Raw genomic sequence first — 18,922 nt, forward strand, 5'->3', positions numbered from 1 at the left:
TTTGAAATCTGACAGTTGGAGTTGAATGCTGGCTCTGTAAGATGCTAATTGAGTGAACTTAACCTCCATTCCCTCCTATACAAAATGAGGACAATCATACCTATCTCCTAGCATTGCTAGGAGATAATCTATGCAAAGCTCTTAGTGTAGTGCCTGGGACACAGTAATTGCTCAATAAATTATAACTATAATAATTATTATTAACAGTAGAATGTTCATTATTTTGTAAATATTTTTCTGCTTTTACTTGGAAAACAGTGATTGATAGCTTTGACCCTATTTTGTTCAAATGAAATTCCTGACAGCACTCTGCCAAAAGGTGAATATAGAGATACTAAGCTGCATTTTGATACCTCACTGATTTTTCAAGTCTATGAATTTTAAATCCCCAGTGCTGAAATGGGCCTTCTGCTCTCACTCACAGCTGATTTCTTTCGAATCCAGTGGGGGACAGCACAGAGGCAAGCACCTGGTAAGCGGTGAAGGAGGTGGAAACTCCTGTGTTCAGAGAGAAGGTGGCTATTTCCCACCACACACTGTTCTTGTCCTTGTCATTCCTGTGCAAAGCTGCTTTATTTGCAGATGGCTGAGAGCCTGAAGCCAGATAATAAGCAAATGCAATTAGGGGAAATGGATGAAATTTCCTTGTGTAGGACTGACTTTTCTTTACTCCCCAGGCTGCAGAATTATAATTGTTTGTAGCAGGAAGTAATAAGAGCAAGGAAAATTATTCTGGCTTTATACTACAAAATGAGTGAAAGAGGCAATTTGTCATCCACAGTGGGTTTGTTTCATCTGCCTGGTGAAGAAATGTTGTGGTTGTATGGCCTTGTAAGCCATGAGGATGAATTTAAATCTCTCTCCCTTCTGTCAACAGTCTCTGTTCTAGGAAAGCCATTCAACTCTAGGGAAACAAATCTGAAATTTGGCTAGGCCAGAAGTAGATTTAATAACACTTGCTTACATTACAACATTCTAAGTGCATGGAGCTGTCCAGCAGAGTGATGAAGGAGAGAATTTTATCCCTTACCTTCTCAGCAATTCTCATCAGGCATTCCTAAAGAAATATTTAAAAATATAAGATGACTTCAATGGGATTTAAGGGGTGTGGAAGTTATTAGACTTGGAATCAGAAGATCTAAGTTTGAGCAACTGTTTTGCCCCTGCTATTTTTCAACCCAATAATAGTCCCTTAGGATCTTGGACTACGGATTCCTCCACTATGAAATACGGAATAACGTTTGTTCTGTTTATCACATGATATTGCTGGGAAGATTAAATAATATAATAAAATGTTACATAGGTATGTACTGCCATGTATGGAGAGACAGTAGTGGTAGTACATACTTTTCTATTAAACTAAAAATAGTTTAGTCTCTACTGCTAAACTAACAATTAAGAAAAAAAAAAAGAGAACTAAGGAGCCAGAATAAGCCTCGAAGTAAATATTTGAAATTACTTTAAGGCATATTGTTATTTGTTAAGTCAGCATTTATTGCATATGGCTAATGGATTTAATGCTTTTTATTTAATGTTATTAAATGTATATAATGTTATCTATAATAATTATATGTTACTTATAATGACATTGCTTCATATTGCAGGCCCTAGATGCTTAGAGAATTCTGGATGAGTACGTGGTTGAGTGGCTGCTCTGACGCTCTCAGTGTAGTATGAGGAATGTTTCTTGACATATTAGAACTTATGGTACAGGGAAGCTGGTACACATATAATTTCAGTTACTGTGGAACAATAAAAAAACATATATCCTTAGATGTTCCGTACTGCCTCCTACTGTTCAGTGAGCTTTTGCTTTTTTCATTTTTATTTGAGTCTTGCCACCAGTCTGAACTCCATGCTCTTCACGGCTCTGGTTTGTAGTCTTTCAAGCATATCTTGTTCTCAGCCCTTGTATCCTAGCTGTCTCCTTCTCCAGTTTCTCCACTGTCTTTTAGGGGAGGCGTTTGCTATGCTATTGACAAGGTGGAAATAAAACCTGTGCCTCTTATAACAACGTGAGAATGAAAGAAAATGGATTTAAAAGACAGCAGCCGAGGCTAACATTAAATGTGGTTGTAGAAGAATCACTTGGCTAAGAGCTAGGACAGTCAGTCAATTAGGTATTTGGTGTGCCCTGAAGATGAGACAAGCTCTGTGTCTGGAGATGGAGTTACAACAGATAGACATAGTCCCTGCTCCCCAAGAACTCACACTGTAGTGTAGTAATTCTTAAACCTTGCTGTGCATCAATCACCCAGAGGCCTTTTAAAATACAGGTGTCTAGGTTCCACCCTCAGAAATTCTGATTGAATTATTCTGGTTGAATTAATCTAGGGTGGGCCCTGGATAGAACACTTGTTTTTTTGTTTTGTTTTTTTTTTTTTTTTGTGAGGAAGATTAGCCCTGAGCTAACATCCGTTGCCAATCCTCTTCTTTTTGCTAAGGAAGATTGGCGCTGGGCTAACATCTGTGCCCATCTTCCTCTACTTTATATGGGACACTGCCACAGCATGGCTTGACAAGCAGTGCATCGGTCCTCGATGGGGATCTGAACCTGCAAACCCTGGGCCACTGAAGCTGAGCACGCGCGAACTTAACCACTACACCACCACGCCAGCCCCAAGAGCACATATTTTTTAAAAGCTCCCCACATGATTTTAGTGTTCAGTCATATTTGAGAATCACAATTCCAACCAATTCTGGTTTTAGTCTTTTATGTGCTACCAAACCAGAAAAGTCACAAAAATCTTCTTTTTGACTTAGTGTACCCATCTGTAAAACAAGGATGATATCATTGGCTCCTCATTCATTCATGTCATAAATAAACATTTATGGAATTCATATTCTGTGTTAGGACATTATAATAACATCAATGAGAGAGATGAGTCACAGTATCCACTGTAATGGGGTTTAGGGAAGAAAACTTTAAAACTGCAGATCTGAACAGCTTTTGACACTAACTTTCTGTACACAGCAGACAGAAACTTTGTGCTAATTGATTGATAAAATCAGTTCCTGCACCTGAGCAGCTGAATGCTTTTGGCAACAATCACATAGTTGTGCTGACAAGTCTCCCTTTAATTTAATCTCCAAGCTCACTACTCTGTCTGGCAATCGTACTACATGTCCTAGACTACTGTATTTACAATCACACTCACAGAGTATTATTTCACACTTTCTCTTCTAAAACCTCTAACACTACCTCCACCCAACTTTCAGCTGTTGATGTGCCTTATTATTTTACAGAGAAAAATAGAAACAAAAAAAAAATAGAAGCAATAAAAAAGAAACACATTGTTTCCCAAGTACCGAATCTATCAATTTACCTGCATACATGCCCATATGTTTTGTTTTTCTTCTTGTTAAGGTTGTTCCTGCTCATATCGAAGTGTAGCAATTCTTCCTGTGCTCTAAATCCACCTGCGCTCTCAGCCACGGAAGCACGTCGGTTGTCTCCACGCTCAGCTGCATCACCAATTTATCCCTCTCTGCCAGGTCCTTCCCATCAACAAACCTGCATCAATAGCACCTACCTGAACAAAACGAAACAAGAATATCCTCCTAGGAACCCACATCCTCCTCCAGCTATTCACCCCATCTCTCTGCTTCCCTACTCTGTAGAACTTTTTGCAACTGTCTGCATGGGCTGTCTCTACTTCCCCACACCCCAATTTTCCAGCACATTCCGTTAGGGCTACTATCCCCACCACTTTCCACAACATTTTACCAAAGTCACAAGATACAGTCATCAAGTCTCCGTTCTCATCTAAGTCAGCCTCCAGATGGTATTTGACACAGATGGCCACTTCTAGAAACATCTTCTTCTCTTCCCTTGTTGTCTCTGACATCACATTGTTCTAGCTGTCCTGCTATGTAACTAATTGCTTGTTTTTGGTTCCCTTTGCTGATGTCTTTAAATGTTGGGTCTCCCAGAGGTTAGACCTAGGCTCTCCTTTGGTCTCTAACTGAACTCTTTTTTTCCATATCTTCTGGTTCCATGACTTGAAATACGTCTATTAAGGGAAAACCCCCAAGTGCAGATATCCACCTTTCTTATGCCTGGTGCTCTCCGCCACAAACCTGCTCTTGCTTCTCCTTTAGTTTTTCCCATCTCAACTAATAGAATTAATTGTTCCTGTCCTTCAACTCCAAAACTAAATACCACCCTTGATTCCTTTGTTTTCTTCATTCTACCACATCAAGTCCACTAGAAAGTTCTGTTAGCAATGTATTCCAGTCTGACTCTCTCAATGTCACCACATGACCTCCTTGGTCAAGTCACTCTCATCTCCACCTGGACAATGCACCAGCCTCCTAACTGGTTTCACGATGACCATCTTTGCTTTCCTCTAACTTATTTTCCAGAGTTGTCAGAGTGATTTATTTAAAAAACCAAATTCAATTTTATTACTCTCTTTAATGGCTTCAATTGAAATTTGAATATAACTCCTCTCCTTTCAAACAAATAACTGTAAAAAAGACATTTTTGAGAAAAATTAGGGAAATTTGGATGAACATTTGAGGATATTAAGGGATTGTGGTTAATTTTGTTAGGTGTGGTAATGGTATTTTGGTTAAGTAACAGGTCGTCCTTATTTTTAGAGATACATTTAGGGGTGAAATGACATGATTTCAGGAATTTTTTTTTAAAATGCTATGGCACCTCATTCCCACAAAAAAGAAAGAAAAGAAGACAAAAAGATAAAGATGTATGGCAAAATGATAATTGTTGATTCTGGTTACATGGTGGTTTACTATGCTATCCTCTCTGCTTTTATATATGCTTGACAATTTTCATAATGTAAAGTTGAAAAACAAGAAGCTAAAAGATTTCCAGTTCTTGGTTATTGACCTATATGATTGGATATCTGCTGCTTCTTTTGTATTCCACTCTCCCTTTTGTTTGCTGTAGTTCAGCCACACTCACCTTCTTTCTCTCTCTGAGCAGGTCAAGCTTGTACCTCTGCTCCCTCTGCCTGATGCACTTTACATGGCTGACTTATTCACGTCTTATGGCCAGAGAGGATTTGCCAAATATTCCTCTGACCCCCACCCCCACGCACTCTATTTTTAAAAATTATGCTACTGTTGTTTGTTTACATGTTTATTGTTGGTTTTCTTCTGCTAGAATTTAAGATTCGTGAGGCAGGGACCTTGGGTCTAATACGGTGCATGGTGAGTACCTCATAAATACTTGTAAATGAATAAAGTGGATATTACTATTTACCCCATTTTAAAAATGAGGAAACTAAGGCTATAAAAAATTACATAATTTTCTTAATGGCGCAGATATTAAGAAGCAGAACTGAGATGTGACCTCAAGTTTTTCTGATTTGGGAGACTTTAAACCTTTATTCTATTACTTCCTGGTGGAATGGATTAAAGGGCAAGTTGGGGGAGGGGCTAGGGGAGAATAATCCCCAACTCACAAAACTGAAAGAATTGCCTTTATAGGTATATGCTTTGGGAAGAAATTCATGGCCTTAATTAGATTCTCAAAGGAGTTCTTGAGCCCCCAAATTTTCATTATTTCTTTGGTTGCTACCAAGAGCAACTTAACAAGGTTAGATGCTCAATACACTATAGGAAGTTTCAACTGCTAGTGACTAAAGCATTACATTATCTTGTCCTGCAGACCCACCCATGTGAACACGTAACTAACTTTATTGAATTTAATACTTTTTTTAATAGGCTGTTGGACATGCTTTTATGCCTCCATACTGCTCTCTGGGATTTCAGCTGTGTCTAAGGGGCTATAATAGCTTCGATGTGCTGAATCAAACAGTTGAACAGTTAAGACAATATGATATTCCTCACGTAAGTGTGCCCCAAACAGCATGGTGGGAATTGAGAGGAACAAGGAAATTAGAAACTGTAATGATTATACTGTAACATAAATATATATACACAGGTCATGGATGGAACCGGCATCATTTTTGTGTATTATTTTTTCAGTTTCCAATGAAAGAATTATTTTCATTCTCTTGTCTTACGGGATAACCTGAAACACACACCAATATGTAAATTTCAAATTCTATACAGTCACTTACTAGATACTTATGATTCTTTGACAATATTTGTTTGTTTTTCTAATGTTTGAAGGCTATGTCTATGTTGTTTCTTTGTACAGGATGTTCAGGATGATATTGACTACATGGAACATCAGTTGGACTTCATATATGATGAAACAAATTTTGCTGGTCTCCTCAAGTGCATTAAGGAACTGAAAAATGGTGGAATACATTGTGTCACTATTTTGGTGAATTTCTTTTGAAGATCAAACATAAAATATTTAACTTCATATTTTCTAAGCATTTCTAAAAATATATGTTACAATTAATTTAGGAAAGAGAATTCCCAGCACCATCATATTTTTGAGGAATAACATTTTATATAATATATAATGATAAATGTTATATTTTATTAAAGGATAATAAATTATAAGCAAGTTTTCTATTATTCAATGATAACAGAAATGTCATCAACAAGTGATGAAGGAATTAAGTAACATTTTGAAAAACTCCAGTGTTCTTTCTAAAAGAAAATTGACTTACAAATAGCAGGAAAAATATATATTCCCACAGATCACCCTGTCTGCCAAGATTTGAAGACTTGGCCATAAAAATCCTAAACAAAGAATAATACAGTTTTGAATAAATATAATGATTCTTAGGTTGAAAGAATTTTTTCTCCATGTTGGGGTACAAAATTATTTTTCATTTAATATATTTATAATATAAAAAGAAAAGTCATCTCCATAACTACTTCTAGGAGCATGACTGTTACTAAAAGTTGGTTCACAATGAAATGTTTGTCTCACTGCAGATGAGAGATTTTAAATTTTATAAAATAATTTTTCTTTCTATTATCTTAATGTAAGGATAGAAAATGTCACTATGTGTTACAATGCCTATGTGACTTAAAGGTGCTAGATGTTTATGGACAAAGTGTTTTTTTTTTCTAAGAATGGCTTATTATAAATCAAAATGTATGTATTTATTACCCAAATGAGATAATTTAACAGGAAAGTATGAAGAAAAATATTTAAATATAAATGTATTATGATAGTAAAACATCTAACAAGGGAGACAGACTTGGAGTAGGGTCAATAAGTATTTGTGGAAACAATAGAATATAGAGTCATAGACATTTTTTCCCCATGGGTCATTTTAAGACTTGACTTTTAAGAGGGACAGTGACTTTAAGAATTTGCCAACTGTATTGCTCCATTTTGTGGAAGAGAAACTTATGCCCCCTTAAAATTAAGTGTCTTACCCAGGGTTTTTGTAGCTCTATTGAGAGTAGAATCCAAATTACTTGATTTCCCCATCCAGGGGTTTTTCCATGATTCCACGGCCTTATCTCATATAAAAAGCAACAAACAAAAAAATAGGAAAGTTTATAGCCAAAGTAGCATGAGTATTAGATTTATCTACTTTTATAACTTTTTAAGTAAAGAAAATTAGATTTTAAGTAGAAGCAACTGATTACATTGGTAAATTGACATTGCTTGGGTCCACGTTTGGCAGTACTAAAAATGAATGGAAATAGTTCTTATATTTGTAACCATACTTAATAGGTGAGACCATCATAATGTATGCAATATAAAACACATCGTTTATAGGACTATTAGAGATTCTTATTTCAAAAACTTTTGGAAAGTTTACATTTAAATATCAATCATCTGACTACTACCAATTACACTTTCTTGGGAATCTTCAGGATCCCTTTTTGACAAAAGATGAACTACGAGGTACTTATAAGCCCTATGAGCTTGGAAAGGAAATGGAAATTTGGGTCAATAACTCTGATGGAGTCACACCAGCTATTGGCAAGGTAAACGCCTTGAAGGAGAATAGATGAAAACCTCCTTCTGTATTGAGTATTTGATAATCACGATTCATATGGCATCAGTGAATTGGTATCACCTGAGTTCAGTTCAAAAACAATAATGTGCATCTTCTTCAACTGTGTTAACTCCTGAGTATTTGGAGCGTTGGCCTGGACAACATGACTTTTTAAGAAATCATTTAAGTTCCATAGAATTGGTGAAAAATTTGAAGGATATACTAATACACAGGATAACATATTCTGAAAAGGCACATTTTAATAATTATGACAAAATTATAGACAAGGTTGATTGAGAATATATTGGAAAATTAAGTTTATATAGATTGAGGAATGACAAGTATAAGATATTTCTTAAGTGAAAGAAAGTTCCTCACTTTTTTTCTTTTACACAATGGAAATATCTTTAATGCTTTTGCTGATTATTGACGTAGTATCATATCATAAAAAAATTATGTAATACTGACTATAAAAAGTAGAAACTGACAGCCCTTCTTTAGCCTCAAAATACAAATTTTATCATTTCAGTGTATATTTCTCCAGATTTCTAAATACGTGTATCCACATTTTTACATAAATGTGAAATACAACATATACTATTTAAAGCCTTTTAAAAACTATAACAATATTGTATATATCTTTCCGCGTTAATACATATAAAACTATCTCATCTTTTTAAATAGTTACATGACATTCCACTGCTTCCGTGTGAGGAAATTAGTTTAACCAATCTCTAATGATGAACATTTTCTTATTTCTAGTATGTTAATATTATAAACAATGCTGCAGTAAACATGTTAGTGCATAGTGTTGTATATTCTTATCTCATTTCCACATGTTTTTAAAATGTAATTATTACATCTGAAAATCTTCATCCCAAATTTTCATACACATTATCCCAATGACCTCAAAATGTTTGTACAAATTTACGCTCTTACCAAATAGGCTTTTCTACATATTCACCAACACAGGGCAACCAAAAAGTTGAAAAGTATTTTCTTATAGAAATTTCCATTCTTTTGTTGTAAGCGAGGTTAAGCATCTTTTTAGTAGTCTTTCTTTGCTACTTCTATTTCCTTGTGAAAAATCAGTATACATTGTTTGCCATTTTCCTACTGGGGAGTTTTTCTTTTTATTATTGATTTGTAACATATTAATTCTTTTCTGAGTGTGATTCCAAACTGAGTCTAGTTTCCTAGACTCTCTGTCTTCTAACCTGCTTATTGTGCCTTTTGCTAGATAGTTTTAAACTTTGTAGCCAAATTTGTTTTTTTTTTTTTCTTTGTGGTTTCTGCCTTTGGTGCCATGTTTCAAAAGGCTTTCTTAACTCACATTTCTAAAAATAGATTTCTCTATATTCTTAGGGAATTTTTAAGTTTTTTAAATAATTCAGTCATGAATCTGTCTACTTTAGTTTTGTGCATTATGTCAGATAGGAATTCCATTCCTGGGCCCCCCAACTTCATGTCCTTCTCGAACGCAAACTACATATATTCCATCTGAATCGCCCCCAAAATCTTAACTCATTCTAGCACCACCTTTAAAGTCTAAAGTCCAAAGTCGCGTCTAAATATCATGTAGATCAGGCACGGGCGAGAGTCAAAGTATAATTCATTCTGAGGCAAAATTCCTTTCCAGCTATGAACCTATGAAACCAGACAAGTTATGTGCTTCCGAAATACAATGGGGGGACAGGCATGGGAAAGACATTCCCACTCCAAAAGAGAGAAATAGGAAGGAAGAAGTGATGGGTCCCAAATAAATCCAAAACCTAACAAGGCAAATCCCTTCAGATCTTAAGGCAGGAGAACAATATTCTTTGGTTAGATGCTCTGCCCTCTAGGCTCACTGCAATGGCAATGTCACCCCCATGCTCAGTGGGTGGCCCTGTCTCTTTGGCTCAGTGCCGCGCAGTGCTCTCTGTGGTGCACCCCACCACCAAGTGCCTCTCTGCCAGGGCCGCATCCACACTGCTGCTCTCTGCAAGAGCCTTGACCACAGGGCTCTGCTGGGCGGCCTTCCTGCTCTTTGAAACCAAAGTGGAGGCCGCCTTGCACCCCAGGCCTGTGCACTCTGGGCCTCTGGTGCAAGTGGCAACAATGACGATCTCTGAATTGTCTTTGGATCCTTCTTCCCTTTTCTTGAAGGATAGCGCAGTTACCAGCTGAATAGCTCTGTGGTCCAGTCTTGCAGAATCCAAGAAGTCTGCCAGCCTTTCTCCATTCCATCCTGCTTTCTCCCTTTGCTTTATTTCAAACTGTCAGTGTCTTTGCTACTATAATCCCATCTCTATTCCTGGCCTCTGCTGAAATGGCTGATTAAATTCATGAGTCACACCCATAATCTCTTTATTAAATGGTTGCTCAGTCACATCCCTGGTGTTCTCTTCAAAACAAGCCTTCTCATTTTTTGCAATATGGATAGGCTGAGAATTTTCTAGATGTCCAAGTTCTGGTTCCTTTTTGCTTAGCAATTTCTTTAATTCATCTCTCTCTTCTCATATTTTGCCATAAGTAGTCAGGAGGAACAAAGCTACTCCCTCAATACTTTGCTTAGAAATTTCCTCAGCTGAATGTCCAATTGCATCGTTTACAAGTTCTACCTTCCACAAAATACTACAACACAGTTCAGTATTCTAGTACTGAAAGGATTGCCTTTCCTCCATTGTCCAATAACATGTTCCTCATTTCTGTCTGAGATCTCATCAGAATGGCCTTTACCATCCATACTTCTACCAATATTCTGTTCACAATTATTTATATATTTTCTAAGAAGGTGAAGATTTTCTCTCCAGCTCTCCTCTCTTCTTTTTGAGCTCTCACCAGAATCACGTTTAGTAGTCCCTTCATGACAATCCTGGCTTTTTCTAGCAAGCACCTCAAGACTCTTCCAGCCTCTACCCATTACACAGTTTCAAAGACACTTCCACATTTTTAGATATTTGTTACACTAGCACCCCCACTTCTTGGTCCCAATTACTGTAGCAGTCTTCTCAGTCTGCAGTAACAAAATACCATAGACTGGGTGGCTTAAACAAAAGAAACTTATTTCTCACTGTTCTGGAGACTGGCAAGTCAAAGATCAAGGTGCTGGCTGATTTGGTTCCTGATGAGGACTCTCTTCCTGGCTTGCAAATGGTCACCTTCTCTCTGTGTCCTCATGTAGCAGAGAGAGTGGGAGCAAGCTCTCTGGTTTCTGCTTATAAGGGCACTGATTCCATCATGAGACACCCACCCTCATGACCTCATCCAACTCTACCTCCCAAAGGCCCCATCTCCAAATACCATTGCATTGGGGATTAGGGCTTCAACATATGAATTTTGGATGGATGCAATTTAGTCCATAGCAGTACTGTAACTTATTCTTTTCCAAATGGGTAGATAATAAACCAAATATCACCTATTGAAAAATTTAGTATTTCTGCACTACTTTGAAATACCATCTTTATCATATCGTAAATTTCCACATAGACATGTATCTGTTTCTCGTTTCTCAGTTTTGTTGCATTGGTCTGTTTTTCATTTTTGTATCTGGTTTCTTAATGTTTCTTAATATGGACTTGGGGTGTGTTTATTTAGGCATTTTATTTTTCTAAGATTCATAAAATTCAAAATTAATTTTCTAGAATTCATACCATTCATTTATGCTTCCAGGTGAAATACAGAATCGAGTTGCAAAACATTCCATTGGAATTTGGGTTGGAATTGCTTTAAATTTATATGTCAGTTTGGAGCGACTTGACATCTATATAACATTTAGTCCTCCCATACACAAACACTCTATATGTTTCAATTTGTCTTCTTTTGTACACTTCATGAACATTCCATAGTTGTCATTATATTATTTTTATGGCTCTTGTTGACACCATAGATATATTACAGTTTTGTTGCTATTATAAATGTAATTTGTACATTTCCTAATCCCCATATTTGTATTGATATAGATTTATGTGCAGAGAAGAATGGCTAAAATTATAAAAGAATAGTAAAAAATATGATTTCATGCATAATTTCATGGTTGGAAGAACACTGGACAGGGATGTGGGATTCCCCATTCTACTATAAAATTGTTATGTCCTTTTACTATGTACTTGGTTAAGTTATTTAATTTCCCTGATTCTCAATTTTTATTTGTAAGACTCAAAATGCAAAATAAAGCCCAACCATAGAGATTTCTATTTCATATTAAGTGAGTTGCATTATTTAGTTTGACTTATCCATTGTAGGCATGGCCTCAGGAAACTCAGTGTTTCCAGACTACACCAACCTCAAATAGCAGAATGGTGGATCCAGGTGTGTACAGAATTTAAGAACATCCTTGATTATGGTGGGATCTGGATTATAAATCTTAATTCATGATTTAAAAAAATTTCCCCCTGGTGAAAAAATGAAATGTTCATCCACTTGTCTTTTTTCAGCTTTATAGCAAGCCAAAGGAAATGAAAACAGTTTCCTTCCCTGTTTCCTTATAGTCTCTGCTTCGACTTCTCTAGTACACCGCTGGAGAGAAAAATTACTTCCTCCGAGACTGGCAGCATATCATCTGCCATCTGGGTCATTGCTTCATCTTGCTCTGGAAGAGGCTTATGTTTTCCTTATTATTTATGCCTACTCTGTGTAGGGCAGTGGGGAGGCAACAGTTGTGGATATAGGCTGACAAACAAGTTATTGTGTGGCCATGACAGAGCAAGCACTGCATACAATGTTGTACAATACAACTACACAGATGAAGGGCATTGAACTCATGTCGATTGAACTCAAGTCTAGGGAAGTCCAGGAAAGCTTACCAATAGAGGCAATGGTTAAGATGAGGACAGGCCAATGAATGGGAGTTAGCTCACTGAAGCAGGGTGTGGGTATGGGAGGCAGTGTTTCAGTCAGTGGGAAAAGAGTGTGCAAGAGAGCAGAAGAGAGAGACCCTAAGGCAGTGCTGATCTGGTGCTATTGGGACATGAGCAAGTTGCATGCCTGATAGACCCCACTCTACCAGAGAGATGCTTGCAAACAGAATCATGTGGCCAGAAGACTGAGTGAAGACTAGACAACACCTGCTACTCAACAGAAGGGCATTTTTTCCTACTTGCAACATAGTTTGTTGTTTCTGTGCCTTTGCTCATGCTCTCCTTCCCATTTTTCCTCATTTCTATGAGCCGATCAACATGCAACCTCCTTATCAACTTCTCCCTGAAGGCTTCATTGGTACTCTTACTAGAAGTCATTCTTCCTTTCTCTTATTTCAACAAAAACCTATTTACTAAGCACTTATTCTGTGTCAGAACGTGTTGGAGATACACTTAGAAAAATTCTTGCCTTCATGGAGCTGACATTTTAGTGGGAGATACAGATAATAAACAAGATCAATAAGTAAATTGAATAGTATGTTGGGTAATAGTAACTATTACAGGGAAAACAATCTGGAAACTGGGTGGCTTAGTCCATTATGCTGCTATAATGAAATATCACAGACTGGGTAGCTTATAAACAACAGAATTTACTTCTCCCAGTTCTGGAGGCTGGCAGTTCGGGATCAAGGTCACAGCACGGCTGGGTGAGGGCTCTGCTCTGGGCTGCAGACTTCTTGTTGTATCCTCACCTGGTGGAAGAGGCTGGGGAGCTCTGTGGGATCTCATTCATAAGAGCACTACTCCCATTCAGCAGGGCTCTGCCTCATGAGTTAATCACCTCCCAAAGGCCCCACCTCCTAGTACCAACACCTTTGGGGCTGTGGATTTCAATATATGAATTTTGGGGGGACATGAACATTCAGACCATAGCAGTTGGGTGGGAAATTTGGGAACTTAAAAAAGCTTGGAGTTTAAAGAGGGTGGTCAGGGAATGTGATAATTGATAACAGAGGGGAGAGGCTGAGCCCTGGGGATTTGTAAGGGAAGAGCATTCAGCCACAGGAACAGCAAGAACGACAGCCCTGAAGCAGAACCTGCCTAGCATTGTCCAGTCAGTGTGGCCGGATCATAGTAATTAGGGGACAATCAGAGAGGAAAAGGTCAGAGGGATATTGAGGCAGTATCACAAATGACATCACAGACTGATTGTAAAGTCTTTGGTTTTTACCCTGAGTGAGATGGGAAACCAGTGGTGCGGTTTGAGCAGAGGTTTTAAAAGGATCATTCTAGTTGCTACATTGAGAATAGACTATAAGAAGGCAAAAAGCAGTGTTAAAGCAGAGATGAATCCAGGTTTTAGGGACCTTTATAAAATTTGGGCAGCTCTCTTTAAGAATAATTATAGGGGCCGGCCGGGTGGCGCAGTGGTTAAGTGCACCCGCTCCACTGTGGCGGCCTGGGTTTTGCAGGCCTCGATCCAGGGGCTCAGCACCACACCACTTGTCGAGCCATGCTGTGGCGGCGTCCCATATAAAGTAGACGAAGACGGGCATGGATGTTAGCCCAGGGCTAATCTTCCTCAGCAAAAAAATAAATAAATAGTAAAAGAGGAGGATTGGTATCGGATGTTAGCTCAGGACTGGTCTTCCTCACACATACAAAAAAAGAATAATTATAAAAAATTACAAATAGAATTTTAGATTTAAAAGTATGAAGAGGTCGTGCAAAAAGGGACCATCAAACTTTGTTTGTTTAGCTTCTAGATAAATCTACCTCTGGGCCCATGTAGAAGAGACAGACCAGTGACGAAGCTATTGTGACAATCCAGGCAAGAGACAATGGTAGTGTAGGATAGTGGGCATGCAGTGAATGAGACATGGTAAGATTATGCATATATATATATTTTTCAATTATTTTATTGAGATCACAATGGTTTATAACATTGTGTAACTTCAGATATACATTATTATTTGTTAATTTCTGTATAGACTGCATCATGCTCACCACCTGTAGTCTAATTTGTGTCTGTCACCATGCATATATGCCCCTTTACCCCTTTCTCCCACCTGCCAGTCCCCTTACCGTCTGGTAACCACTAATCTTTTCTCTTTATCCATGTGTTTGTTTATCTTCCACATGTGAATGAAATCATGCAGTATTTGTCTTTCTCTGTGAGGCTTATTTTGCTTGATTTCATACTTTCAAGGTCCATCCATGTTGTTGCAAATGGGACAATTTTGTCTTTTTTATGGCTGAGTAGTACTCCATTGTATTTATATACCATATCTTATTTATCCACTCATCCATAGCAGGGCACTTGTGTTTCTTCCACATCTTCCCTATTGCAAGTAATGCTGCAATGAACACAGGGGTGCATAAAACTCTTTGAGTGTTGATTTCAAGTTCCTTGGATAAATACCCAGTAGTGGGATAGCTGGATCATATGCTATTTCTATTTTTTATTTTTTTAAAGGTCTCCATACTGTTTTCCATAGTGGCTGCACCAGTTTGCATTCCCACCAGCAGTGCATGAAGGTTCCCTTTTCTCCACATCCTCTCCAATATTCGTTATTTTTTGTCTTAGTAATTATAGCTATTCTGACAGGTGTAAGGTGATATCTAATTGTAGTGTTGATTTGCATTTCCCTAATGATTAGTGATGTTGAACATCTTTTCATATGTCGGTTGGCCATCTGTATAGCTTCTTTGGAAAAATATCTGTTCATATTCTCTGCCCATTTTTTGATTGGGTTGTTTGTGTTTTTGTTGCTGAGTTGTATGAGTTCTTCATATATTTTGGAAATTAACCCCTTGACAGATATATGATTTGCAAATATTTTCTCCCAGTTGGTGGGTTGTCTTTTCATTTTGTTCATGGTTTCCTTTACCTTGCAGAAGCTTTTTAGTCTGATGTAGTCCCATTTGTTAATTTTTTCTTTTGTTTCCCTTGCCTGAGTAGACAAGATATTTGAAAATATGTTGCTAAGACTGATGTCAAAGAGTGTACTGCCTATATTTTCTTCTAGGAGTTTTATAGTTTCAGGTCTTACATTCAAGTCTTTAATCCATTTTGAGTTAATTTTTTTGTGTGGTGCAAGATAGTGGTGTATTTTCATTCTTTTGCATGTGCCTGCCCAGTTTTCCCAATACCGTTTATTGAAGAAACTCTCCTTTCTCCATTGTATGTTCTTGGCTCTTTTGTCAAGGATTAACTGTTCATAGATGTGTGTTTTTATTTCTGGGCTTTCAATTCTGTTCCATTGGTCTATGTGTCTGTTTTTGTGCCAGTACCATGCTGTTTTGATTACCATAGATTTCTAGTATATTTTGAAGTCATGGATTGTGATGCCTCCAGCTTTGTTCTTTTTTATCAGCATTGCCTTGGGTAGTTGAGGTCTTTTGTTGTTCCCTATAAATTTTAGGATTCTTTGTTCTATTTCTGTGAAGAATGTCATTGGAATTCTGATTGGGATTACATTGAATCTGTAGATTGCTTTAGGTAATATGGATATTTTAATGATGTTTGTTCTTCTAATCTATGAGCATGGAATATCTTTCTATTTCTTTATATCTTCTTCAATTTTTTTCAATAATGTCTTATAGTTTTCAGTATATAGGTCTTTCACCTCTTTGGTTAAGTTTATTCCTAGATATTTTATTTTTTTTTTTGTAATTGTAAATGGTATTGCATTCTTGAGTTCTCTTTCTGCTAGTTCGTTATTGGTGTATAGAAATACAACTGATTTTTATAAGTTGATTTTGTACCCTGCAAGTTTGCTGTAGTTGTTAATTATTTCTAATAGTTTAGGGTTTTCTATATATAGAATCATGTCTTCTACAAACAGCAAGAGTTTCTTCCTTTCCAGTTTGGATTCCTTTTATTTCTTTTTTTTGCCTAATTGCTCTGGCCAAAACCTCCAGTACTATGTTGAATGGGAGTGGTGAGAGTGCACACCCTTGTCTTGTTCCTGTTCTCAGAGGGATAACTTTTACTTTTTCACCAATAAGTTTGACGTTGGCTGTGGGTTTGTCATAGATGCGCTTTATTATGTTGAGGTACTTTCCTTCTATACCCATTTTATTGAGAGTTTTTATCATAAACGGATGTCGAATCTTGTCAAAGGCTTTCTCTGCATCTATTGAAATGATCATGTGATTTTTATTCCTCATTTTGTTAATGTGATGTATCACATTGATTGATTTGAGGATGTTGAACCATCTCTGCATCCCTGGTATAAATCCCACTTGATCGTGGCGTATGATCCTTTTAACGTATTGCTGTATTAAGTTTGCCAACATTTTGTTGAGGATTTTTGCATCTATGTTCATCAGTGATATTGGCCTGTAATTATCCTTCTTTGTGCTGTCCTTGCCTGGTTTTGGTATCAGGTTAATGTTGGCCTCATAGAATGAGTTAGGAAGCATTCTGTCCTCTTCAATTTTTTGGAAATTTTGAGAAGGTTAGGTATTAAATCTTCTTTGAATGTTTGGGAGAATTCTCCAGAGAAACCATCTGGTCCTGGGCTTTTATTTTTGGGGAGGTTTTTGATTACTGTTTCAATCTCTTTACTTGTGCTTAGTCTGTTCAAATTCTCTATTTCTTCTTGATTCAGTTTTGAGAGATTGTATGAGTCTAAGAATTTATCCATTCCCTCTAGGTTATCCAATTTGTGGGCATATAGTTTTTCATAGTATTCTCTTATACTCCTTTGTATTTCTGCAGTACTTGTAATTTCTCCTCTTTCATTTCTAATTTTATTTACTTGAGTCTTCTCTCTTTTTTTCTGAATGAATCTAAGAGTTTGTCAATTTTATTTACCTTCTTGAAGAACCAGCTCTTACTTTCATTGATCCTTTCTACTGTTTTTTTTAATCTCTATTTCATTTATTTCTGCTCTAATTGTTATTATTTCTCTGCTTCTGCTGACTTTGGGTTTTGTTTTTTCTTCTTTTTCTAGTTCTGTTAGGTGTAGTTTAAGATTACTTATTTGACATTTTTCTTATTTGTTGAGGTGGGCCTATATTGCTGTGAATTTCCCTCTTATAACTGCTTTTGCTGCATCCCATAAGAGTTGGTATGTTGTATTTTCATTTGTCTCGGGGTATTTTTTAATTTCTCCTTTAATTTCTTCATTGATCCAATGGCAGTTCAGTAGCATGTTGTTTAGTCTCCATATATTTGTGACTTTCCCAGCTTTTTTCTTGTAGTTGATTTCTAGTTTCATAGCAGTGTGGTCAGAAAAGATGCTTGATATGATTTCAGTCTTCTTAAATTTATTGAGGCTTGCCATGTTTCCCAACATAATGTCTATCTTTGAGAATGTTCCATGTGCACTTAAAAAGAATGTGTATTCTGTGGTTTTTGGATGGAATGCTCTGTATATCTATTAAGTCCATTTCATCAATTGTTTCATTTAAATCCACTATTTCCTTGTTGACTTTCTGTCTGGATGACCTATCCATTGATGTAAGGGGGTGTTGAAGTCCCCTACTATTATTGTATTGCTGTTAATTTCTCCCTTTATGTCTATTAATAGTTGCTTTATATACTTTGGTGCTCCTGTGTTAGGTGCATATATATATTCATAGGTGTTACATCCTGTTGGGGGAAAGTCCCTTTTATCCTTATATACTGCCCCTCTTTGTCTCTCATTGTCTTTTTTTATCTTGAAGTCTGCTTTGCCTGGTATAAAATATGGCAATACCTGCTTTCTTTTGTTTGCCATTGGCTTGGAGTATCATCTTTCATCCCTTCATTCTGAGCCTATGTTTGTCTTTAGAGCTGAGATGTGTTTCCTGGAGGCAGCATATTGTTGGGTCTTGTTTTTTAATTCATCCAGCTATTCTGTGTCTTTTGATTGGAGAATTCAATCCATTTACATTTAGTGTGATTATTGATATATGAGGGCTAATACTGCCATTTTATCTCTTGTTTTACAGTTGTTCTATATTTCCATTGTTTCTCTTCCTTTGTATTTCTGACTCCCATTTCATTTTGGTGGCTTTCTGTGGTGGTTTTCTCAGTTTTCTCTTTTTTTATGAATTGTGTTTCTGCTCTGATTTTTTGTTAGTGGTTACCATGAGGTTTGTATAAATGATCTTGTAGATGAGATAGTCCATTTTCCGGTAGCATCTTGTCTCCATTAGCCTAAGCAGTTTCCATCCTTTTCCTCTTCCTCTTTCAACTGTTAATATGGCTTATTATTTTACAGAGAAAAATAGAAGCAAAAA

General features: G+C 36.9%; 1 pseudogene; it reads left to right on the plus strand.

Moving 5' to 3' along the window:
- The window catches only part of LOC147914762 (sucrase-isomaltase, intestinal-like), a 102,919-nt pseudogene that overhangs the window by 53,976 nt on the left and 30,021 nt on the right, over nt 1-18,922 (plus strand).

Source organism: Ceratotherium simum, chromosome 17 (assembly GCF_057802395.1).
Source record: "Ceratotherium simum simum isolate JZ-2026a chromosome 17, ASM5780239v1, whole genome shotgun sequence".
In the NCBI taxonomy this organism is placed as follows: domain Eukaryota; kingdom Metazoa; phylum Chordata; class Mammalia; order Perissodactyla; family Rhinocerotidae; genus Ceratotherium; species Ceratotherium simum.